Source organism: Lissotriton helveticus, chromosome 5_1 (genome assembly GCF_964261635.1).
Source record: "Lissotriton helveticus chromosome 5_1, aLisHel1.1, whole genome shotgun sequence".
Taxonomy (NCBI): domain Eukaryota; kingdom Metazoa; phylum Chordata; class Amphibia; order Caudata; family Salamandridae; genus Lissotriton; species Lissotriton helveticus.
Window position 1 is genome coordinate 51,680,297 of NC_136065.1, and position 27,411 is coordinate 51,707,707.

Consider the following 27,411-nt stretch of genomic DNA (forward strand, 5'->3'; position numbering starts at 1 on the left):
CACAGCCCTAAAAAACACCCGACCCCTAGCCCTGAGGCCTAACACCGCCCTAAAAACCACCCGACCCCTAGTCCTAAGGCCTAAAACTACCCTCACAGCCCTAAAAACCACCCCGACCCCTAGCCCTGAGGCCTAACACCGCCCTAAAAACCAACCCGACCCCTAGCCCTGAGGCCTAAAACCGCCTTCACAGCCTAAAAAACACCCCACCCCTAGCCCTGAGGCCTAACACTGCCCTAAAAACCACCCGACCCCTAGCCCTGAGGCCTAAAACCGCCTTCACAGCCCTAAAAACCACCCGACCCCTAGTCCTAAGCCCTAAAACCGCCTTCACAGCCTAAAAACACCCGACCCCTAGTCCTAAGCCCTAAAACCGCCCCCCCAGCCCTGAAAACCGCCAAACCCCTAGCCCTGAGCCCTAAGACCGGCCCCCCCAGCCCTAGAAACTAAACCACCCACACCCCTAAGACCTAAGATCAACTACCGGGCCCACCCTCCCAAAACCCTAAGCCATAATAACCAACCTTACCTCAGCCCTAAGCCCTAGCACTGACACCTACCCCAGCTCACCTCTGCCCTAGGACTGCCCCCCCCAGCACTGAAAACCACCCAACCCCTAGCCCTGAGGCCTAAAACAGCCCCCCCAGCCCTAAAAACCACCCGCCCCCTAGCCCTGAGCCCCAATACCACCCTCACAGCCCTAAAAACCACCGACCCCAAGCCCTGAGGCCTAAGACCACCCTTCACAGCCCTAAAAACCACCGACCCCAAGCCCTGAGGCCTAAGACCACCCCCACAGCCCTAAAAACCACCCGACCCCTAGCCCTGAGGCCTAAAAACGCCCTCACAGCCCTAAAAAACACCCGACCCCTAGCCCTGAGGCCTAACACCGCCCTAAAAACCACCCGACCCCTAGTCCTAAGGCCTAAAACTACCCTCACAGCCCTAAAAACCACCCGACCCCTAGCCCTGAGGCCTAACACCGCCCTAAAAACAACCCGACCCCTAGCCCTGAGGCCTAAAACCGCCTTCACAGCCCTAAAAAACACCCCACCCCTAGCCCTGAGGCCTAACACTGCCCTAAAAACCACCCGACCCCTAGCCCTGAGGCCTAAAACCGCCTTCACAGCCCTAAAAAACCACCCGACCCCTAGTCCTAAGCCCTAAAACCGCCTTCACAGCCCTAAAAAACACCCGACCCCTAGTCCTAAGCCCTAAAACCGCCCCCCAGCCCTGAAAACCGCCAAACCCCTAGCCCTGAGCCCTAAGACCGGCCCCCCAGCCCTAGAAACTAAACCACCCACACCCCTAAGACCTAAGATCAACTACCGGGCCCACCCTCCCAAAACCCTAAGCCATAATAACCAACCTTACCTCAGCCCTAAGCCCTAGCACTGACACCTACCCCAGCTCACCTCTGCCCTAGGACTGCCCCCCCCAGCACTGAAAACCACCCAACCCCTAGCCCTGAGGCCTAAAACAGCCCCCCCAGCCCCTAAAAACCACCCGCCCCCTAGCCCTGAGCCCCAATACCACCCTCACAGCCCTAAAAACCACCGACCCCAAGCCCTGAGGCCTAAGACCACCCTCACAGCCCTAAAAACCACCGACCCCAAGCCCTGAGGCCTAAGACCACCCCCACAGCCCTAAAAACCCACCCGACCCCTAGCCCTGAGGCCTAAAAACGCCCTCACAGCCCTAAAAAACACCCGACCCCTAGCCCTGAGGCCTAACACCGCCCTAAAAACCACCCGACCCCTAGTCCTAAGGCCCTAAAACTACCCTCACAGCCCTAAAAACCACCCGACCCCTAGCCCTGAGGCCTAACACCGCCCTAAAAACAACCCGACCCCTAGCCCTGAGGCCTAAAACCGCCTTCACAGCCCTAAAAAACACCCCACCCCTAGCCCTGAGGCCTAACACTGCCCTAAAAACCACCCGACCCCTAGCCCTGAGGCCTAAAACCGCCTTCACAGCCCTAAAAACCACCCGACCCCTAGTCCTAAGCCCTAAAACCGCCTTCACAGCCCTAAAAAACACCCGACCCCTAGTCCTAAGCCCTAAAACCGCCCCCCCAGCCCTGAAAACCGCCAAACCCCTAGCCCTGAGCCCTAAGACCGGCCCCCCAGCCCTAGAAACTAAACCACCCACACCCCTAAGACCTAAGATCAACTACCGGGCCCACCCTCCCAAAACCCTAAGCCATAATAACCAACCTTACCTCAGCCCTAAGCCCTAGCACTGACACCTACCCCAGCTCACCTCTGCCCTAGGACTGCCCCCCCCAGCACTGAAAACCACCCAACCCCTAGCCCTGAGGCCTAAAACAGCCCCCCCAGCCCTAAAAACCACCCGCCCCCTAGCCCTGAGCCCCAATACCACCCTCACAGCCCTAAAAACCACCGACCCCAAGCCCTGAGGCCTAAGACCACCCTCACAGCCCTAAAAACCACCGACCCCAAGCCCTGAGGCCTAAGACCACCCCCACAGCCCTAAAAACCACCCGACCCCTAGCCCTGAGGCCTAAAAACGCCCTCACAGCCCTAAAAAACACCCGACCCCTAGCCCTGAGGCCTAACACCGCCCTAAAAACCACCCGACCCCTAGTCCTAAGGCCTAAAACTACCCTCACAGCCCTAAAAACCACCCGACCCCTAGCCCTGAGGCCTAACACCGCCCTAAAAACCACCCGACCCCTAGCCCTGAGGCCTAAAACCGCCTTCACAGCCCTAAAAAACACCCCACCCCTAGCCCTGAGGCCTAACACTGCCCTAAAAACCACCCGACCCCTAGCCCTGAGGCCTAAAACCGCCTTCACAGCCCTAAAAACCACCCGACCCCTAGTCCTAAGCCCTAAAACCGCCTTCACAGCCCTAAAAAACACCCGACCCCTAGTCCTAAGCCCTAAAACCGCCCCCCCAGCCCTGAAAACCGCCAAACCCCTAGCCCTGAGCCCTAAGACCGGCCCCCCAGCCCTAGAAACTAAACCACCCACACCCCTAAGACCTAAGATCAACTACCGGGCCCACCCTCCCAAAACCCTAAGCCATAATAACCAACCTTACCTCAGCCCTAAGCCCTAGCACTGACACCTACCCCAGCTCACCTCTGCCCTAGGACTGCCCCCCCCAGCACTGAAAACCACCCAACCCCTAGCCCTGAGGCCTAAAACAGCCCCCCCAGCCCTAAAAACCACCCGCCCCCTAGCCCTGAGCCCCAATACCACCCTCACAGCCCTAAAAACCACCGACCCCAAGCCCTGAGGCCTAAGACCACCCTCACAGCCCTAAAAACCACCGACCCCAAGCCCTGAGGCCTAAGACCACCCCCACAGCCCTAAAAACCACCCGACCCCTAGCCCTGAGGCCTAAAAACGCCCTCACAGCCCTAAAAAACACCCGACCCCTAGCCCTGAGGCCTAACACCGCCCTAAAAACCACCCGACCCCTAGTCCTAAGGCCTAAAACTACCCTCACAGCCCTAAAAACCACCCGACCCCTAGCCCTGAGGCCTAACACCGCCCTAAAAACAACCCGACCCCTAGCCCTGAGGCCTAAAACCGCCTTCACAGCCCTAAAAAACACCCCACCCCTAGCCCTGAGGCCTAACACTGCCCTAAAAACCACCCGACCCCTAGCCCTGAGGCCTAAAACCGCCTTCACAGCCCTAAAAACCACCCGACCCCTAGTCCTAAGCCCTAAAACCGCCTTCACAGCCCTAAAAAACACCCGACCCCTAGTCCTAAGCCCTAAAACCGCCCCCCCAGCCCTGAAAACCGCCAAACCCCTAGCCCTGAGCCCTAAGACCGGCCCCCCAGCCCTAGAAACTAAACCACCCACACCCCTAAGACCTAAGATCAACTACCGGGCCCACCCTCCCAAAACCCTAAGCCATAATAACCAACCTTACCTCAGCCCTAAGCCCTAGCACTGACACCTACCCCAGCTCACCTCTGCCCTAGGACTGCCCCCCCAGCACTGAAAACCACCCAACCCCTAGCCCTGAGGCCTAAAACAGCCCCCCCAGCCCTAAAAACCACCCGCCCCCTAGCCCTGAGCCCCAATACCACCCTCACAGCCCTAAAAACCACCGACCCCAAGCCCTGAGGCCTAAGACCACCCTCACAGCCCTAAAAACCACCGACCCCAAGCCCTGAGGCCTAAGACCACCCCCACAGCCCTAAAAACCACCCGACCCCTAGCCCTGAGGCCTAAAAACGCCCTCACAGCCCTAAAAAACACCCGACCCCTAGCCCTGAGGCCTAACACCGCCCTAAAAACCACCCGACCCCTAGTCCTAAGGCCTAAAACTACCCTCACAGCCCTAAAAACCACCCGACCCCTAGCCCTGAGGCCTAACACCGCCCTAAAAACCACCCGACCCCTAGCCCTGAGGCCTAAAACCGCCTTCACAGCCCTAAAAAACACCCCACCCCTAGCCCTGAGGCCTAACACTGCCCTAAAAACCACCCGACCCCTAGCCCTGAGGCCTAAAACCGCCTTCACAGCCCTAAAAACCACCCGACCCCTAGTCCTAAGCCCTAAAACCGCCTTCACAGCCCTAAAAAACACCCGACCCCTAGTCCTAAGCCCTAAAACCGCCCCCCCAGCCCTGAAAACCGCCAAACCCCTAGCCCTGAGCCCTAAGACCGGCCCCCCAGCCCTAGAAACTAAACCACCCACACCCCTAAGACCTAAGATCAACTACCGGGCCCACCCTCCCAAAACCCTAAGCCATAATAACCAACCTTACCTCAGCCCTAAGCCCTAGCACTGACACCTACCCCAGCTCACCTCTGCCCTAGGACTGCCCCCCCCAGCACTGAAAACCACCCAACCCCTAGCCCTGAGGCCTAAAACAGCCCCCCCAGCCCTAAAAACCACCCGCCCCCTAGCCCTGAGCCCCAATACCACCCTCACAGCCCTAAAAACCACCGACCCCAAGCCCTGAGGCCTAAGACCACCCTCACAGCCCTAAAAACCACCGACCCCAAGCCCTGAGGCCTAAGACCACCCCCACAGCCCTAAAAACCACCCGACCCCTAGCCCTGAGGCCTAAAAACGCCCTCACAGCCCTAAAAAACACCCGACCCCTAGCCCTGAGGCCTAACACCGCCCTAAAAACCACCCGACCCCTAGTCCTAAGGCCTAAAACTACCCTCACAGCCCTAAAAACCACCCGACCCCTAGCCCTGAGGCCTAACACCGCCCTAAAAACAACCCGACCCCTAGCCCTGAGGCCTAAAACCGCCTTCACAGCCCTAAAAAACACCCCACCCCTAGCCCTGAGGCCTAACACTGCCCTAAAAACCACCCGACCCCTAGCCCTGAGGCCTAAAACCGCCTTCACAGCCCTAAAAACCACCCGACCCCTAGTCCTAAGCCCTAAAACCGCCTTCACAGCCCTAAAAAACACCCGACCCCTAGTCCTAAGCCCTAAAACCGCCCCCCCAGCCCTGAAAACCGCCAAACCCCTAGCCCTGAGCCCTAAGACCGGCCCCCCAGCCCTAGAAACTAAACCACCCACACCCCTAAGACCTAAGATCAACTACCGGGCCCACCCTCCCAAAACCCTAAGCCATAATAACCAACCTTACCTCAGCCCTAAGCCCTAGCACTGACACCTACCCCAGCTCACCTCTGCCCTAGGACTGCCCCCCCCAGCACTGAAAACCACCCAACCCCTAGCCCTGAGGCCTAAAACAGCCCCCCCAGCCCTAAAAACCACCCGCCCCCTAGCCCTGAGCCCCAATACCACCCTCACAGCCCTAAAAACCACCGACCCCAAGCCCTGAGGCCTAAGACCACCCTCACAGCCCTAAAAACCACCGACCCCAAGCCCTGAGGCCTAAGACCACCCCCACAGCCCTAAAAACCACCCGACCCCTAGCCCTGAGGCCTAAAAACGCCCTCACAGCCCTAAAAAACACCCGACCCCTAGCCCTGAGGCCTAACACCGCCCTAAAAACCACCCGACCCCTAGTCCTAAGGCCTAAAACTACCCTCACAGCCCTAAAAACCACCCGACCCCTAGCCCTGAGGCCTAACACCGCCCTAAAAACAACCCGACCCCTAGCCCTGAGGCCTAAAACCGCCTTCACAGCCCTAAAAAACACCCCACCCCTAGCCCTGAGGCCTAACACTGCCCTAAAAACCACCCGACCCCTAGCCCTGAGGCCTAAAACCGCCTTCACAGCCCTAAAAACCACCCGACCCCTAGTCCTAAGCCCTAAAACCGCCTTCACAGCCCTAAAAAACACCCGACCCCTAGTCCTAAGCCCTAAAACCGCCCCCCCAGCCCTGAAAACCGCCAAACCCCTAGCCCTGAGCCCTAAGACCGGCCCCCCAGCCCTAGAAACTAAACCACCCACACCCCTAAGACCTAAGATCAACTACCGGGCCCACCCTCCCAAAACCCTAAGCCATAATAACCAACCTTACCTCAGCCCTAAGCCCTAGCACTGACACCTACCCCAGCTCACCTCTGCCCTAGGACTGCCCCCCCCAGCACTGAAAACCACCCAACCCCTAGCCCTGAGGCCTAAAACAGCCCCCCCAGCCCTAAAAACCACCCGCCCCCTAGCCCTGAGCCCCAATACCACCCTCACAGCCCTAAAAACCACCGACCCCAAGCCCTGAGGCCTAAGACCACCCTCACAGCCCTAAAAACCACCGACCCCAAGCCCTGAGGCCTAAGACCACCCCCACAGCCCTAAAAACCACCCGACCCCTAGCCCTGAGGCCTAAAAACGCCCTCACAGCCCTAAAAAACACCCGACCCCTAGCCCTGAGGCCTAACACCGCCCTAAAAACCACCCGACCCCTAGTCCTAAGGCCTAAAACTACCCTCACAGCCCTAAAAACCACCCGACCCCTAGCCCTGAGGCCTAACACCGCCCTAAAAACCACCCGACCCCTAGCCCTGAGGCCTAAAACCGCCTTCACAGCCCTAAAAAACACCCCACCCCTAGCCCTGAGGCCTAACACTGCCCTAAAAACCACCCGACCCCTAGCCCTGAGGCCTAAAACCGCCTTCACAGCCCTAAAAACCACCCGACCCCTAGTCCTAAGCCCTAAAACCGCCTTCACAGCCCTAAAAAACACCCGACCCCTAGTCCTAAGCCCTAAAACCGCCCCCCCAGCCCTGAAAACCGCCAAACCCCTAGCCCTGAGCCCTAAGACCGGCCCCCCAGCCCTAGAAACTAAACCACCCACACCCCTAAGACCTAAGATCAACTACCGGGCCCACCCTCCCAAAACCCTAAGCCATAATAACCAACCTTACCTCAGCCCTAAGCCCTAGCACTGACACCTACCCCAGCTCACCTCTGCCCTAGGACTGCCCCCCCCAGCACTGAAAACCACCCAACCCCTAGCCCTGAGGCCTAAAACAGCCCCCCCAGCCCTAAAAACCACCCGCCCCCTAGCCCTGAGCCCCAATACCACCCTCACAGCCCTAAAAACCACCGACCCCAAGCCCTGAGGCCTAAGACCACCCTCACAGCCCTAAAAACCACCGACCCCAAGCCCTGAGGCCTAAGACCACCCCCACAGCCCTAAAAACCACCCGACCCCTAGCCCTGAGGCCTAAAAACGCCCTCACAGCCCTAAAAAACACCCGACCCCTAGCCCTGAGGCCTAACACCGCCCTAAAAACCACCCGACCCCTAGTCCTAAGGCCTAAAACTACCCTCACAGCCCTAAAAACCACCCGACCCCTAGCCCTGAGGCCTAACACCGCCCTAAAAACAACCCGACCCCTAGCCCTGAGGCCTAAAACCGCCTTCACAGCCCTAAAAAACACCCCACCCCTAGCCCTGAGGCCTAACACTGCCCTAAAAACCACCCGACCCCTAGCCCTGAGGCCTAAAACCGCCTTCACAGCCCTAAAAACCACCCGACCCCTAGTCCTAAGCCCTAAAACCGCCTTCACAGCCCTAAAAAACACCCGACCCCTAGTCCTAAGCCCTAAAACCGCCCCCCCAGCCCTGAAAACCGCCAAACCCCTAGCCCTGAGCCCTAAGACCGGCCCCCCAGCCCTAGAAACTAAACCACCCACACCCCTAAGACCTAAGATCAACTACCGGGCCCACCCTCCCAAAACCCTAAGCCATAATAACCAACCTTACCTCAGCCCTAAGCCCTAGCACTGACACCTACCCCAGCTCACCTCTGCCCTAGGACTGCCCCCCCCAGCACTGAAAACCACCCAACCCCTAGCCCTGAGGCCTAAAACAGCCCCCCCAGCCCTAAAAACCACCCGCCCCCTAGCCCTGAGCCCCAATACCACCCTCACAGCCCTAAAAACCACCGACCCCAAGCCCTGAGGCCTAAGACCACCCTCACAGCCCTAAAAACCACCGACCCCAAGCCCTGAGGCCTAAGACCACCCCCACAGCCCTAAAAACCACCCGACCCCTAGCCCTGAGGCCTAAAAACGCCCTCACAGCCCTAAAAAACACCCGACCCCTAGCCCTGAGGCCTAACACCGCCCTAAAAACCACCCGACCCCTAGTCCTAAGGCCTAAAACTACCCTCACAGCCCTAAAAACCACCCGACCCCTAGCCCTGAGGCCTAACACCGCCCTAAAAACCACCCGACCCCTAGCCCTGAGGCCTAAAACCGCCTTCACAGCCCTAAAAAACACCCCACCCCTAGCCCTGAGGCCTAACACTGCCCTAAAAACCACCCGACCCCTAGCCCTGAGGCCTAAAACCGCCTTCACAGCCCTAAAAACCACCCGACCCCTAGTCCTAAGCCCTAAAACCGCCTTCACAGCCCTAAAAAACACCCGACCCCTAGTCCTAAGCCCTAAAACCGCCCCCCCAGCCCTGAAAACCGCCAAACCCCTAGCCCTGAGCCCTAAGACCGGCCCCCCAGCCCTAGAAACTAAACCACCCACACCCCTAAGACCTAAGATCAACTACCGGGCCCACCCTCCCAAAACCCTAAGCCATAATAACCAACCTTACCTCAGCCCTAAGCCCTAGCACTGACACCTACCCCAGCTCACCTCTGCCCTAGGACTGCCCCCCCCAGCACTGAAAACCACCCAACCCCTAGCCCTGAGGCCTAAAACAGCCCCCCCAGCCCTAAAAACCACCCGCCCCCTAGCCCTGAGCCCCAATACCACCCTCACAGCCCTAAAAACCACCGACCCCAAGCCCTGAGGCCTAAGACCACCCTCACAGCCCTAAAAACCACCGACCCCAAGCCCTGAGGCCTAAGACCACCCCCACAGCCCTAAAAACCACCCGACCCCTAGCCCTGAGGCCTAAAAACGCCCTCACAGCCCTAAAAAACACCCGACCCCTAGCCCTGAGGCCTAACACCGCCCTAAAAACCACCCGACCCCTAGTCCTAAGGCCTAAAACTACCCTCACAGCCCTAAAAACCACCCGACCCCTAGCCCTGAGGCCTAACACCGCCCTAAAAACCACCCGACCCCTAGCCCTGAGGCCTAAAACCGCCTTCACAGCCCTAAAAAACACCCCACCCCTAGCCCTGAGGCCTAACACTGCCCTAAAAACCACCCGACCCCTAGCCCTGAGGCCTAAAACCGCCTTCACAGCCCTAAAAACCACCCGACCCCTAGTCCTAAGCCCTAAAACCGCCTTCACAGCCCTAAAAAACACCCGACCCCTAGTCCTAAGCCCTAAAACCGCCCCCCCAGCCCTGAAAACCGCCAAACCCCTAGCCCTGAGCCCTAAGACCGGCCCCCCAGCCCTAGAAACTAAACCACCCACACCCCTAAGACCTAAGATCAACTACCGGGCCCACCCTCCCAAAACCCTAAGCCATAATAACCAACCTTACCTCAGCCCTAAGCCCTAGCACTGACACCTACCCCAGCTCACCTCTGCCCTAGGACTGCCCCCCCCAGCACTGAAAACCACCCAACCCCTAGCCCTGAGGCCTAAAACAGCCCCCCCAGCCCTAAAAACCACCCGCCCCCTAGCCCTGAGCCCCAATACCACCCTCACAGCCCTAAAAACCACCGACCCCAAGCCCTGAGGCCTAAGACCACCCTCACAGCCCTAAAAACCACCGACCCCAAGCCCTGAGGCCTAAGACCACCCCCACAGCCCTAAAAACCACCCGACCCCTAGCCCTGAGGCCTAAAAACGCCCTCACAGCCCTAAAAAACACCCGACCCCTAGCCCTGAGGCCTAACACCGCCCTAAAAACCACCCGACCCCTAGTCCTAAGGCCTAAAACTACCCTCACAGCCCTAAAAACCACCCGACCCCTAGCCCTGAGGCCTAACACCGCCCTAAAAACAACCCGACCCCTAGCCCTGAGGCCTAAAACCGCCTTCACAGCCCTAAAAAACACCCCACCCCTAGCCCTGAGGCCTAACACTGCCCTAAAAACCACCCGACCCCTAGCCCTGAGGCCTAAAACCGCCTTCACAGCCCTAAAAACCACCCGACCCCTAGTCCTAAGCCCTAAAACCGCCTTCACAGCCCTAAAAAACACCCGACCCCTAGTCCTAAGCCCTAAAACCGCCCCCCCAGCCCTGAAAACCGCCAAACCCCTAGCCCTGAGCCCTAAGACCGGCCCCCCAGCCCTAGAAACTAAACCACCCACACCCCTAAGACCTAAGATCAACTACCGGGCCCACCCTCCCAAAACCCTAAGCCATAATAACCAACCTTACCTCAGCCCTAAGCCCTAGCACTGACACCTACCCCAGCTCACCTCTGCCCTAGGACTGCCCCCCCCAGCACTGAAAACCACCCAACCCCTAGCCCTGAGGCCTAAAACAGCCCCCCCAGCCCTAAAAACCACCCGCCCCCTAGCCCTGAGCCCCAATACCACCCTCACAGCCCTAAAAACCACCGACCCCAAGCCCTGAGGCCTAAGACCACCCTCACAGCCCTAAAAACCACCGACCCCAAGCCCTGAGGCCTAAGACCACCCTCACAGCCCTAAAAACCACCGACCCCAAGCCCTGAGGCCTAAGACCACCCCCACAGCCCTAAAAACCACCCGACCCCTAGCCCTGAGGCCTAAAAACGCCCTCACAGCCCTAAAAAACACCCGACCCCTAGCCCTGAGGCCTAACACCGCCCTAAAAACCACCCGACCCCTAGTCCTAAGGCCTAAAACTACCCTCACAGCCCTAAAAACCACCCGACCCCTAGCCCTGAGGCCTAACACCGCCCTAAAAACCACCCGACCCCTAGCCCTGAGGCCTAAAACCGCCTTCACAGCCCTAAAAAACACCCCACCCCTAGCCCTGAGGCCTAACACTGCCCTAAAAACCACCCGACCCCTAGCCCTGAGGCCTAAAACCGCCTTCACAGCCCTAAAAACCACCCGACCCCTAGTCCTAAGCCCTAAAACCGCCTTCACAGCCCTAAAAAACACCCGACCCCTAGTCCTAAGCCCTAAAACCGCCCCCCCAGCCCTGAAAACCGCCAAACCCCTAGCCCTGAGCCCTAAGACCGGCCCCCCAGCCCTAGAAACTAAACCACCCACACCCCTAAGACCTAAGATCAACTACCGGGCCCACCCACCCAAAACCCTAAGCCATAATAACCAACCTTACCTCAGCCCTAAGCCCTAGCACTGACACCTACCCCAGCTCACCTCTGCCCTAGGACTGCCCCCCCCAGCACTGAAAACCACCCAACCCCTAGCCCTGAGGCCTAAAACAGCCCCCCCAGCCCTAAAAACCACCCGCCCCCTAGCCCTGAGCCCCAATACCACCCTCACAGCCCTAAAAACCACCGACCCCAAGCCCTGAGGCCTAAGACCACCCTCACAGCCCTAAAAACCACCGACCCCAAGCCCTGAGGCCTAAGACCACCCTCACAGCCCTAAAAACCACCGACCCCAAGCCCTGAGGCCTAAGACCACCCCCACAGCCCTAAAAACCACCCGACCCCTAGCCCTGAGGCCTAAAAACGCCCTCACAGCCCTAAAAAACACCCGACCCCTAGCCCTGAGGCCTAACACCGCCCTAAAAACCACCCGACCCCTAGTCCTAAGGCCTAAAACTACCCTCACAGCCCTAAAAACCACCCGACCCCTAGCCCTGAGGCCTAACACCGCCCTAAAAACCACCCGACCCCTAGCCCTGAGGCCTAAAACCGCCTTCACAGCCCTAAAAAACACCCCACCCCTAGCCCTGAGGCCTAACACTGCCCTAAAAACCACCCGACCCCTAGCCCTGAGGCCTAAAACCGCCTTCACAGCCCTAAAAACCACCCGACCCCTAGTCCTAAGCCCTAAAACCGCCTTCACAGCCCTAAAAAACACCCGACCCCTAGTCCTAAGCCCTAAAACCGCCCCCCCAGCCCTGAAAACCGCCAAACCCCTAGCCCTGAGCCCTAAGACCGGCCCCCCAGCCCTAGAAACTAAACCACCCACACCCCTAAGACCTAAGATCAACTACCGGGCCCACCCACCCAAAACCCTAAGCCATAATAACCAACCTTACCTCAGCCCTAAGCCCTAGCACTGACACCTACCCCAGCTCACCTCTGCCCTAGGACTGCCCCCCCCAGCACTGAAAACCACCCAACCCCTAGCCCTGAGGCCTAAAACAGCCCCCCCAGCCCTAAAAACCACCCGCCCCCTAGCCCTGAGCCCCAATACCACCCTCACAGCCCTAAAAACCACCGACCCCAAGCCCTGAGGCCTAAGACCACCCTCACAGCCCTAAAAACCACCGACCCCAAGCCCTGAGGCCTAAGACCACCCCCACAGCCCTAAAAACCACCCGACCCCTAGCCCTGAGGCCTAAAAACGCCCTCACAGCCCTAAAAAACACCCGACCCCTAGCCCTGAGGCCTAACACCGCCCTAAAAACCACCCGACCCCTAGTCCTAAGGCCTAAAACTACCCTCACAGCCCTAAAAACCACCCGACCCCTAGCCCTGAGGCCTAACACCGCCCTAAAAACCACCCGACCCCTAGCCCTGAGGCCTAAAACCGCCTTCACAGCCCTAAAAAACACCCCACCCCTAGCCCTGAGGCCTAACACTGCCCTAAAAACCACCCGACCCCTAGCCCTGAGGCCTAAAACCGCCTTCACAGCCCTAAAAACCACCCGACCCCTAGTCCTAAGCCCTAAAACCGCCTTCACAGCCCTAAAAAACACCCGACCCCTAGTCCTAAGCCCTAAAACCGCCCCCCCAGCCCTGAAAACCGCCAAACCCCTAGCCCTGAGCCCTAAGACCGGCCCCCCAGCCCTAGAAACTAAACCACCCACACCCCTAAGACCTAAGATCAACTACCGGGCCCACCCTCCCAAAACCCTAAGCCATAATAACCAACCTTACCTCAGCCCTAAGCCCTAGCACTGACACCTACCCCAGCTCACCTCTGCCCTAGGACTGCCCCCCCCAGCACTGAAAACCACCCAACCCCTAGCCCTGAGGCCTAAAACAGCCCCCCCAGCCCTAAAAACCACCCGCCCCCTAGCCCTGAGCCCCAATACCACCCTCACAGCCCTAAAAACCACCGACCCCAAGCCCTGAGGCCTAAGACCACCCTCACAGCCCTAAAAACCACCGACCCCAAGCCCTGAGGCCTAAGACCACCCCCACAGCCCTAAAAACCACCCGACCCCTAGCCCTGAGGCCTAAAAACGCCCTCACAGCCCTAAAAAACACCCGACCCCTAGCCCTGAGGCCTAACACCGCCCTAAAAACCACCCGACCCCTAGTCCTAAGGCCTAAAACTACCCTCACAGCCCTAAAAACCACCCGACCCCTAGCCCTGAGGCCTAACACCGCCCTAAAAACAACCCGACCCCTAGCCCTGAGGCCTAAAACCGCCTTCACAGCCCTAAAAAACACCCCACCCCTAGCCCTGAGGCCTAACACTGCCCTAAAAACCACCCGACCCCTAGCCCTGAGGCCTAAAACCGCCTTCACAGCCCTAAAAACCACCCGACCCCTAGTCCTAAGCCCTAAAACCGCCTTCACAGCCCTAAAAAACACCCGACCCCTAGTCCTAAGCCCTAAAACCGCCCCCCCAGCCCTGAAAACCGCCAAACCCCTAGCCCTGAGCCCTAAGACCGGCCCCCCAGCCCTAGAAACTAAACCACCCACACCCCTAAGACCTAAGATCAACTACCGGGCCCACCCTCCCAAAACCCTAAGCCATAATAACCAACCTTACCTCAGCCCTAAGCCCTAGCACTGACACCTACCCCAGCTCACCTCTGCCCTAGGACTGCCCCCCCCAGCACTGAAAACCACCCAACCCCTAGCCCTGAGGCCTAAAACAGCCCCCCCAGCCCTAAAAACCACCCGCCCCCTAGCCCTGAGCCCCAATACCACCCTCACAGCCCTAAAAACCACCGACCCCAAGCCCTGAGGCCTAAGACCACCCTCACAGCCCTAAAAACCACCGACCCCAAGCCCTGAGGCCTAAGACCACCCCCACAGCCCTAAAAACCACCCGACCCCTAGCCCTGAGGCCTAAAAACGCCCTCACAGCCCTAAAAAACACCCGACCCCTAGCCCTGAGGCCTAACACCGCCCTAAAAACCACCCGACCCCTAGTCCTAAGGCCTAAAACTACCCTCACAGCCCTAAAAACCACCCGACCCCTAGCCCTGAGGCCTAACACCGCCCTAAAAACCACCCGACCCCTAGCCCTGAGGCCTAAAACCGCCTTCACAGCCCTAAAAAACACCCCACCCCTAGCCCTGAGGCCTAACACTGCCCTAAAAACCACCCGACCCCTAGCCCTGAGGCCTAAAACCGCCTTCACAGCCCTAAAAACCACCCGACCCCTAGTCCTAAGCCCTAAAACCGCCTTCACAGCCCTAAAAAACACCCGACCCCTAGTCCTAAGCCCTAAAACCGCCCCCCCAGCCCTGAAAACCGCCAAACCCCTAGCCCTGAGCCCTAAGACCGGCCCCCCAGCCCTAGAAACTAAACCACCCACACCCCTAAGACCTAAGATCAACTACCGGGCCCACCCTCCCAAAACCCTAAGCCATAATAACCAACCTTACCTCAGCCCTAAGCCCTAGCACTGACACCTACCCCAGCTCACCTCTGCCCTAGGACTGCCCCCCCCAGCACTGAAAACCACCCAACCCCTAGCCCTGAGGCCTAAAACAGCCCCCCCAGCCCTAAAAACCACCCGCCCCCTAGCCCTGAGCCCCAATACCACCCTCACAGCCCTAAAAACCACCGACCCCAAGCCCTGAGGCCTAAGACCACCCTCACAGCCCTAAAAACCACCGACCCCAAGCCCTGAGGCCTAAGACCACCCCCACAGCCCTAAAAACCACCCGACCCCTAGCCCTGAGGCCTAAAAACGCCCTCACAGCCCTAAAAAACACCCGACCCCTAGCCCTGAGGCCTAACACCGCCCTAAAAACCACCCGACCCCTAGTCCTAAGGCCTAAAACTACCCTCACAGCCCTAAAAACCACCCGACCCCTAGCCCTGAGGCCTAACACCGCCCTAAAAACAACCCGACCCCTAGCCCTGAGGCCTAAAACCGCCTTCACAGCCCTAAAAAACACCCCACCCCTAGCCCTGAGGCCTAACACTGCCCTAAAAACCACCCGACCCCTAGCCCTGAGGCCTAAAACCGCCTTCACAGCCCTAAAAACCACCCGACCCCTAGTCCTAAGCCCTAAAACCGCCTTCACAGCCCTAAAAAACACCCGACCCCTAGTCCTAAGCCCTAAAACCGCCCCCCCAGCCCTGAAAACCGCCAAACCCCTAGCCCTGAGCCCTAAGACCGGCCCCCCAGCCCTAGAAACTAAACCACCCACACCCCTAAGACCTAAGATCAACTACCGGGCCCACCCTCCCAAAACCCTAAGCCATAATAACCAACCTTACCTCAGCCCTAAGCCCTAGCACTGACACCTACCCCAGCTCACCTCTGCCCTAGGACTGCCCCCCCCAGCACTGAAAACCACCCAACCCCTAGCCCTGAGGCCTAAAACAGCCCCCCCAGCCCTAAAAACCACCCGCCCCCTAGCCCTGAGCCCCAATACCACCCTCACAGCCCTAAAAACCACCGACCCCAAGCCCTGAGGCCTAAGACCACCCTCACAGCCCTAAAAACCACCGACCCCAAGCCCTGAGGCCTAAGACCACCCTCACAGCCCTAAAAACCACCGACCCCAAGCCCTGAGGCCTAAGACCACCCCCACAGCCCTAAAAACCACCCGACCCCTAGCCCTGAGGCCTAAAAACGCCCTCACAGCCCTAAAAAACACCCGACCCCTAGCCCTGAGGCCTAACACCGCCCTAAAAACTACCCGACCCCTAGTCCTAAGGCCTAAAACTACCCTCACAGCCCTAAAAACCACCCGACCCCTAGCCCTGAGGCCTAACACCGCCCTAAAAACCACCCGACCCCTAGCCCTGAGGCCTAAAACCGCCTTCACAGCCCTAAAAAACACCCCACCCCTAGCCCTGAGGCCTAACACTGCCCTAAAAACCACCCGACCCCTAGCCCTGAGGCCTAAAACCGCCTTCACAGCCCTAAAAACCACCCGACCCCTAGTCCTAAGGCCTAAAACTACCCTCACAGCCCTAAAAACCACCCGACCCCTAGCCCTGAGGCCTAACACCGCCCTAAAAACCACCCGACCCCTAGCCCTGAGGCCTAAAACCGCCTTCACAGCCCTAAAAAACACCCCACCCCTAGCCCTGAGGCCTAACACTGCCCTAAAAACCACCCGACCCCTAGCCCTGAGGCCTAAAACCGCCTTCACAGCCCTAAAAACCACCCGACCCCTAGTCCTAAGCCCTAAAACCGCCTTCACAGCCCTAAAAAACACCCGACCCCTAGTCCTAAGCCCTAAAACCGCCCCCCCAGCCCTGAAAACCGCCAAACCCCTAGCCCTGAGCCCTAAGACCGGCCCCCCAGCCCTAGAAACTAAACCACCCACACCCCTAAGACCTAAGATCAACTACCGGGCCCACCCACCCAAAACCCTAAGCCATAATAACCAACCTTACCTCAGCCCTAAGCCCTAGCACTGACACCTACCCCAGCTCACCTCTGCCCTAGGACTGCCCCCCCCAGCACTGAAAACCACCCAACCCCTAGCCCTGAGGCCTAAAACAGCCCCCCCAGCCCTAAAAACCACCCGCCCCCTAGCCCTGAGCCCCAATACCACCCTCACAGCCCTAAAAACCACCCGACCCCTAGTCCTAAGCCCTAAAACCGCCTTCACAGCCCTAAAAAACACCCGACCCCTAGTCCTAAGCCCTAAAACCGCCCCCCCAGCCCTGAAAACCGCCAAACCCCTAGCCCTGAGCCCTAAGACCGGCCCCCCAGCCCTAGAAACTAAACCACCCACACCCCTAAGACCTAAGATCAACTACCGGGCCCACCCACCCAAAACCCTAAGCCATAATAACCAACCTTACCTCAGCCCTAAGCCCTAGCACTGACACCTACCCCAGCTCACCTCTGCCCTAGGACTGCCCCCCCCAGCACTGAAAACCACCCAACCCCTAGCCCTGAGGCCTAAAACAGCCCCCCCAGCCCTAAAAACCACCCGCCCCCTAGCCCTGAGCCCCAATACCACCCTCACAGCCCTAAAAACCACCGACCCCAAGCCCTGAGGCCTAAGACCACCCTCACAGCCCTAAAAACCACCGACCCCAAGCCCTGAGGCCTAAGACCACCCCCACAGCCCTAAAAACCACCCGACCCCTAGCCCTGAGGCCTAAAAACGCCCTCACAGCCCTAAAAAACACCCGACCCCTAGCCCTGAGGCCTAACACCGCCCTAAAAACCACCCGACCCCTAGTCCTAAGGCCTAAAACTACCCTCACAGCCCTAAAAACCACCCGACCCCTAGCCCTGAGGCCTAACACCGCCCTAAAAACCACCCGACCCCTAGCCCTGAGGCCTAAAACCGCCTTCACAGCCCTAAAAAACACCCCACCCCTAGCCCTGAGGCCTAACACTGCCCTAAAAACCACCCGACCCCTAGCCCTGAGGCCTAAAACCGCCTTCACAGCCCTAAAAACCACCCGACCCCTAGTCCTAAGCCCTAAAACCGCCTTCACAGCCCTAAAAAACACCCGACCCCTAGTCCTAAGCCCTAAAACCGCCCCCCCAGCCCTGAAAACCGCCAAACCCCTAGCCCTGAGCCCTAAGACCGGCCCCCCAGCCCTAGAAACTAAACCACCCACACCCCTAAGACCTAAGATCAACTACCGGGCCCACCCACCCAAAACCCTAAGCCATAATAACCAACCTTACCTCAGCCCTAAGCCCTAGCACTGACACCTACCCCAGCTCACCTCTGCCCTAGGACTGCCCCCCCCAGCACTGAAAACCACCCAACCCCTAGCCCTGAGGCCTAAAACAGCCCCCCCAGCCCTAAAAACCACCCGCCCCCTAGCCCTGAGCCCCAATACCACCCTCACAGCCCTAAAAACCACCGACCCCAAGCCCTGAGGCCTAAGACCACCCTCACAGCCCTAAAAACCACCGACCCCAAGCCCTGAGGCCTAAGACCACCCCCACAGCCCTAAAAACCACCCGACCCCTAGCCCTGAGGCCTAAAAACGCCCTCACAGCCCTAAAAAACACCCGACCCCTAGCCCTGAGGCCTAACACCGCCCTAAAAACCACCCGACCCCTAGTCCTAAGGCCTAAAACTACCCTCACAGCCCTAAAAACCACCCGACCCCTAGCCCTGAGGCCTAACACCGCCCTAAAAACCACCCGACCCCTAGCCCTGAGGCCTAAAACCGCCTTCACAGCCCTAAAAAACACCCCACCCCTAGCCCTGAGGCCTAACACTGCCCTAAAAACCACCCGACCCCTAGCCCTGAGGCCTAAAACCGCCTTCACAGCCCTAAAAACCACCCGACCCCTAGTCCTAAGCCCTAAAACCGCCTTCACAGCCCTAAAAAACACCCGACCCCTAGTCCTAAGCCCTAAAACCGCCCCCCCAGCCCTGAAAACCGCCAAACCCCTAGCCCTGAGCCCTAAGACCGGCCCCCCAGCCCTAGAAACTAAACCACCCACACCCCTAAGACCTAAGATCAACTACCGGGCCCACCCACCCTAAACCCTAAGCCATAATAACCAACCTTACCTCAGCCCTAAGCCCTAGCACCGACACCTACCCCAGCTCACCTCTGCCCTAGGACTGCCCCCCCCAGCACTGAAAACCACCCAACCCCTAGCCCCGAGGCCTAAAACAGCCCCCCCAGCCCTAAAAACCACCCGCCCCCTAGCCCTGAGCCCCAATACCACCCTCACAGCCCTAAAAACCACCGACCCCAAGCCCTGAGGCCTAAGACCACCCCCACAGCACTAAAAACCACCCGACCCCTAGCCCTGAGGCCTAAGACCACCCTCACAGCCCTAAAAACAACCCGACCCCTAGCCCTGAGGCCTAAGAACGCCCTCAAAGCCCTAAAAAACACCCGACCCCTAGCCCTGAGGCCTAACACCGCCCTAAAAACCACCCGACCCCTAGCTCTGAGGCCTAAGAACGCCCTCACAGCCCTAAAAACCACCCGACCCCTAGCCCTGAGGCATAAGACAGCCCCCCCAGCCCAGAATTGACTTGTTTTTAGTGGAACACAATATAAAAGATCAGGTTCAGAATGTAAACATTGTAGTAGCGCATATGTCCGACCACTCCGCAGTATCACTGGCACTGGTCTCCACAACGGCAGTAAAACAATGCAGGTGGACTATGGATCGGTCTATACTTACTGACGATGAGGTAATAAAAAATCTTGGTCTGGAGTCCCAGGAATTTTTTCTTAATAACCGGGGAAGTGCTCCAATAGGGATTGTTTGGGATTCGCACAAAGCCTTTTTGAGGGGCAGGTTCACATCAATCCAGTCCGACAAAAATAAACAGCGCAGGGTGGGAATTCTTAATATTGAGAAGAAAATTCACAGCTTGGTACACAAAATTCAGCAAAATGAAGTGGGAGAGGATGCTGGGAAGGCTTTGATTCAAACCCTTACAACAGATCTATCATCAGTTATAGAAAGGCGGCTTCAGGAAAGGTGGCAAGCAAGTAAGTTGGCCCATTTCAATTATGGGGAAGGTTGTGGTAAATTACTTGCCTGGAAGGCAAAGAGTGATCAGGCAAACAACTTTATAAAATAACTTAATTTTGGGATGGCTGGAAGTCCTATTATAGCAGGGACTAGCATTGAAGATACCATGTTAAAATACTATGAAGAAGTTTATAAAGAAGATTTATGTACAACCAGGTCGGAAGTCCTAGAGTGGTTAGATCAGGAATTACCACAAAAAGTATCCGAACCTCAGAAAGTTGGTCTTAACAATTTAATAACTGTGCAAGAAATAGAAACTGCCATAATATCGGGAAAGTCCAGCAAGGCAGCTGGACATGACGGTCAGCCCTTAGAAGACTTAAAAAAATTAAGTCAGTATTTGGTGCCCTCCCTGAGCGAATTTTTTGTATCTATCTTCAGTGCAGGTGAAGAGATCCCTCCTTCTTGGAATGATGCCATAGTGACCTTAATTCTCAAACCTGAAAAAAAAACAAGACTGCTGTGATTCATACAGACCCATATCGCCGCTAAACGCAGATTACAAGATCTTCGCAAAGTTATTAGCAGAGAGGTTGAATGGGGTGGTGGGAGCACTCCTTCACGAATACCAGAAAGGGTTTGTGCGAGGCAGGAGTCTTAGAGTTTTAACCTATAGCCTAACAGGTGCAATTGATTTAGCCTCAGTAGACAAGCTTCCACTAGCGGTCATTACGGTAGACGCAACTAAGGCTTTTGACCGAGTTAATTGGTCTTATCTGCATGAAGTTTTGAGTCTATCTAACCTAGGGGAAAATTTTTGTAGGGCAGTAAAACAAATTTATAAGACTCCGACTGCAAAAATTCTGATCAATGGGAGGCTAACTGAGACATTAGCGGCCACATGCATCAAGAGAATTTGGAGTCGCAAACGGTGCGAATCGGAAAAATCGGCCGTTTGCGATTCCAAATTCACTTTGTGGTATGCATGAAACAATTTTTAAAGAACCGCACATTTTGCATTTTCAAAAAATGCGATTGCATTTAAGGAATCGCATTTGTGCGATTCCTTAAATGCAATGCATGATTTTTTTTTACATTGCGCATTTGGAAATAGGAGGTGCAAATTAACACGAGGTTGACCCTCGTGTTAATTTGCGAAATCTTTCAAAAATGCTCAAAAATGCATTTTTGAAAGTGTCATCTTACACACACACATGTCCTTTGGACATGTGTGTGTGTGAAACTTGTACTTAAAAAAACATTTCAAGGGTGCAGGGGGGGGGGTCCAAACAAATTGCAAATCCTAAAAAAAAAAATGCAAAACGGCATTAATTCCTATGGGCCTCTAGGCCCATAGGAATCAATGTAATGCCATTCCTTAATTGCGATTCGCAATTAAGGAATCGCAACTTCCGAAAATTAAGAAATCCCCCATAAAATTAAGATTTATTGATGCATAGGATTTTGCAATTCCTAAATTGCGATTCCTTAATTTTCGCAATTTAGGAAATGCAAAATCCTACAATGATGCATGTGGCCTTTAAATATCCTTAGAGGTACGAGACATGGCTGCCCACTGTCCCCACTACTTTTTAACCTTTATATTGAACACCTGGAACAAAAAATTAGGAAAGATGAAGAGATACTCCCTTTTCAATCCAGGGGATGGGAGAAGAAAGTGGGTTTATACGCGGAGGACCTGGTAGTATATACCTCAAATCTCAGCACAGCACTAACGAATGTTTATGATATGGCCGCAGGGTTTGGGAGGATTTCGGGAGACGAAATTAATCAAGGGAAAACGGTTGTTATGGCCTGGAATATGATGACACAAGAGAGGAGTGTCAAATCAGAAATGAGATATTTGAGTATTAAAATTACCCAGAAAATCAAACTAATTCCTGAAACCATTTTTCAAAAGATATATAAGGAGTTAGGGAAACTATTGTTAGGATGGTCTCACCTGCCCCTATCCATCTATGGGAGCGTTAACATCATTAAAATGACAGTCCTCCCAAAACTCACGTTCTTATTTCAGAATATTCCGTTGACTTTCAAGGATAAATGGCTAAAAAAAATACAGTCTAAAATATCTAGTTTTATTTGGGCCTCCAAAGGGGTCCAAATCTCGTGGAAAAAGCTTAGATGACGGTATGAAAAAGGGGGGCTAAGGCTGCCAGACCTATCTTATTACGCCTGGGTGTTTTTGTTAAAAGGTGGGAAAGGGTTATATAAAACACCAGATGACTCTGAGACAGGGAAGATGCATATAGCAATGTTAAAAGACATAATAGGGGGAGAATACGGTTTCATTTACAAACTTGGAGACCCGAGATAAAAAAAAAAAATACGTCTAAAGATCTTACTCAGCCTCGCGACAACTTGGCATAAAGTTAGGAAAGAGTTAAAAATTAACTATTTCAGTGGGATGGCACCTATCTTTGACTCTCCAGGATCCCCAGAATGGTCGAGGGACTCTTTGGTGCGTCCACTGAAGAATGCAGGAATTACCTCCTGGAAACAGTTGATATCGGAAGGTAATTTAATATCATGGGAAAAGTGCCAAAACATGTGTGGAGGCCAACTTTCGAGATTTAAGTATTTACAAATGCTAAATTGGAGTCGGATTGATGGGCATGGAGTGGGACTAGTAAATAACTGGAAGAGAGTTTGGTAGCTGGAACAACTCATAAGAAGGAGGTGGAAAATTATTATTGGTTATTATTGGAACTGGCTGATGGAGACTTCACCCTTCTGATGGAGCTGTGGGAGAGGAGCTTACCAGGAGAACAGATACAAGATCTATGGCAAGTATCCTGCGACATTCTTTATTCCACAGTCTGACCCGCAAATTAAAGGCGGAACCACCTTTTCTGTCTCCACAGGGTGTACTGGACTCCAAACTAGCTATCTAAAATGGGGAGTGGAGTAGTCCCAAAATGCCCTAAATGCAATAAGGAGAAAGGTGATGATATGCATATATTTTTTTTTTTTAAAGATTTTTATTGAACAAACCAGCTCCTCAACATTACACATCAGGTAGCAGCAGAAATTCATTGGTAAGCATTGACACAATCAACCGTAGTCATATCAAGAAAATCAGTCCCACCCGCTACAGCCATTCCTCCCACCCAGCATCGACCCTCCCTTAGAACAAACCAATTTCGATCCCCCAATACATACATGTAAGGATAGAACACCCCCGTTCCAAACACCCCACTCTCTATGCAGACCTTAGCACAGTACTTCAATCCTTCTGGCTGGATGTGAGTAACAAATCAACAATAGGAGAGGCAGGGAGATTAAAGGAACTCTCTCTTAGTCCCCGGTTCAGTACAAATCAACAAAAGAAGAGAGGTTATGTGAGCTTCATAAGCCACAGAAAAGGAGCAAAGCCACTCAGGAATCACACATCCACTCTGGGTGGTTTAGAAGGCCCTCACACACCGACCTGGTTGGTGTCATGCTTCATCATCGGGCCCCACCAAAGAGGCCGAGTGCCTCTTCGGTGTGCTACGACGCCAGGAGACTGCGGAGCTGGTTGTGTGTGTAGGGCGTGCGGTGAGGTATATATTAAAAAGTGCCAAAAGGGTATCTAAAAAATTATTTTAATATGTGATCCCTAAGACACGAACAAAGGTGAAAAAAAGAACTATGTGTCTGAATGTTATGCCAAGGTAATGGTATGGTTAATTCAGAGTTCTTTAAATTAGTCAGTCAACATGTTTCTGCCTTACAGTGGTTTAGATTTACCTAGGCATTCGTCAGGACTCGATAAACCCCGGCGGTATGGACTCTCTAATCGTCCACCCTAACCTGGGGACGTGAAAGTGAAAAATCAAAAAAAGGGAGGTGAAAAGTGCATAAAAATGTGGAAGAGCGTTTAGCTCATTCCAAAAATTCTCCAAAGTCAGGAGAGTATCTGCACTTTATAGAATGGCGCTATTTGCACCGTGGGTCTCGGGAGGGGGGTTGGAGCGTACCTGGCACATCGCCCTCAACGCTCTCAGCCCACGTCTGCCACCTAGCATATCCTCAGAACCGTCCGGCCCACGTCTGCCACCTAGCATATCCTCAGAACCGTCCGGTTCTGAGGATATGCTAGGTGGCAGACGTGGGCTGAGAGCGTTGAGGGCGATGTGCCAGGTACGCTCCAACCCCCCTCCCGAGACCCATGGTGCAAATAGCGCCATTCTATAAAGTGCAGATACTCTCCTGACTTTGGAGAATTTTTGGAATGAGCTAAACGCTCTTCCACATTTTTATGCACTTTTCACCTCCCTTTTTTTGATTTTTCACTTTCACGTCCCCAGGTTAGGGTGGACGATTAGAGAGTCCATACGGCCGGGGTTTATCGAGTCCTGACGAATGCCTAGGTAAATCTAAACCACTGTAAGGCAGAAACATGTTGACTGACTAATTTAAAGAACTCTGAATTAACCATACCATTACCTTGGCATAACATTCAGACACATAGTCCTTTTTTTCACCTTTGTTCGTGTCTTAGGGATCACATATTAAAATAATTTTTTAGATACCCTTTTGGCACTTTTTAATATATACCTCACCGCACGCCCTACACACACAACCAGCTCCGCAGTCTCCTGGCGTCGTAGCACACCGAAGAGGCACTCGGCCTCTTTGGTGGGGCCCGATGATGAAGCATGACACCAACCAGGTCGGTGTGTGAGGGCCTTCTAAACCACCCAGAGTGGATGTGTGATTCCTGAGTGGCTTTGCTCTTTTTCTGTGGCTTATGAAGCTCACATAACCTCTCTTCTTTTGGATGTGAGTAACATAATCTTTTCTATTCTGGGCGAAGTACTCCAGGTGAGCGAACTGTTGATATTCTTTGGTCTCACCAATAATAACGGAGCTATGTCAAACAATGTAAAAAAATTGATCTTTTATTTAATATTACTTGCAAGAAGGGAAATATGTAAGAACTGGGTTAAGGTTACTCCTCCAAGTAAATTGGAATGGTTGGCTTTGATAAGGTATATAAACACCCTAGACAGAGCACACAAATGTAGACGAAATGCTTTCTGGCTCCCCTATGAGATGTAGGTACAGACATGTATAAATGAGTCCAATGATTAGGCCTCTATATCGGTTTGCAAATACTCTGGTGGTAGCCGACGATCTCAGGGCGGAATTGGCACCTATGGTTGAGTAAGATTGCAAGGTATAGAGTGTACCATACCTGGCTTTCAGCAAGATCACTTGAGGCGCCCAGGGGAGAAGTGATCCGAGGCAGACTTCTTTTTCTTTCTGCTTACCCGGACTATGAGGAACAAAAAAAAAGCTTTAATTTATCAATGATTTTCCAATGTGTACCCGGTTTGGCCCACATCAGGAGCCCAGCTGGGTCTGGAGCCTTCTTTACAGCTAAGCGTGTATCCCACCCTAGCTACGCAGGCATTCCTTGCACATAAGTGAGGCCTAAGACTCACCTGAGTCAGCACTGTCAACAGTTGACAATATCAACAGACAAAGAGTCATATTATCAGAAAAGAAAAAAGTGACAGGTTTGTATACCTATTCTATAGGAAGTTGCTCTTTACAAAATGTGCCCCGGAGTCATTTTGGCACCAGAGCAGACTGGAAATTAGATATTCAGGAGGCGTGTGGTTTCACCACCTGGTTTTTGGTTAAAATACATTCTTCTGGTTCAGGGTTAAGCCAGATCATTAAAGGAAGTAGTTATTTAGGGGGTATAGTTACAAACGGGGTAGGTAGCCCATAAGCTACCATACTATACTCACCTAAACACACCTAAATTGAGTATTTACGTGTAATTCAACATCAAAATAACAGATTAGAATACCTGGGAACAGAAGAAAAATAAAGATGTGCCGACACCACAAGTACCTAGGACCTGCAGAGATATGGTGCCAAACCCTCCCTTGCTGCTTGATTATCAACAAAAAGACCCGACTGGTCCTGCAGCTGTGCAGGGAACCTCTCCAAAGTCTGGAGGACTGCCCTGTACTTTACCAACCACTTAGCATCTCCCTTAAGATGGAGGGGCCATCTCTCTCCATTTCCAGGCACCGTCCACATCTGTCTGGTACACCGTGTTGTTGGCCATGGGGCCCACCAAAGAAGCTGCACGCCAGGATAAGGTTTTTGTGGCTGTAAGAGCCGAGACCCGCTCTCTACCAACTTTTGAAAGGCAAGAACCTCCAGGAGTCCCCCTGCACATACACCATGAGAACCGAGCCACTTTCACATGCCAAGGCTGGCTTTGTGCCCAGTCCGCACACCAACCCTTTAGAAACTTTCCTGCACAACAACAAACTTCAGGACAGGCGAACTCCACATCCAGAGTGGCCCAGCTGTTTTGTTTTTCCTCCCACTGCAGATCTACCAGGAACTGTGACAGCCTCCTACGTGAGTTGCCAGACAGCCAAGCACCTCTGCACCGGAGCCCCACAGCACTGGTTCACAACATTTGACTGTCGCCTTGGCATGTGGGACTGCACGAGCTGATCCCCCTTTTAAGTTCCACCGGACTTGTTCAGAAGTCCTCCCATTGCAGAATCTTTGTTTCCGGTCCCTTTAAACTTTACCACTGTAGCGTTTGAGGCTACCTACCCGAACACCATCCATACACCCAGACGCCTAATGGCAGGAAAACCTAAACTGTTATTAGTAATTTGGACCTTGGCTCTCTAGCACATTGAACCCCAACCCTGACATTTGACTGCAAGACTGTTTTGCTGCATGTTTTTCGTCCTATAGGTAAATGTTTTGGAGTTCGAGGCTCCCGCCCCAAATCTGACAACTGTAGTATTTTGCTATTTCATTTCAAAACCCATACCTTTCTAATTGCAGAAAAGTTATTCTAAAATTGTGGTGCCTAAATATATATCAATATTTAATTTAACTTTCTATATAGATCTCAGATTTCTTTTTGAGTGTATGAACTATTTATTGACTGTGTGTGCAAAACAAACCTTTAACACTCCCCTTTGATAAGCATAAGCTGCTTGACCACACTATCACTAATAGAGCACTTGGGATTATTAAAGTAAGCCCCTATAAACCAATAAGGGTCATCTGAACTTTCTGCATGGTGTACCCCTAAATCGGTACCACCACATAAAAAGTCAGCTTCCTACAGATGTCGTGTATTTCTATAGGTTCTGAATCGATCCCCCTATTCCTGACCCTATTCTGGTTAAACTAACTATCAAGTTAACTAACAGTCAGCCCATGAGGCAAGAAATCCCCCATGATGCAGATACCGTTATCTGACGCAGTCACACTACGGCACAGGAACGTGTTATCTGATTAGGTCATAACGCTTGAGATCTAATTAGACAAGCGACATTCCTCCAGCCCCTGATAAGGCATACGACGTTCTCATAACAAATCAAACCTATGACAACCTGGATAATCCGTGCGGCCATTGTTTTGATTTCA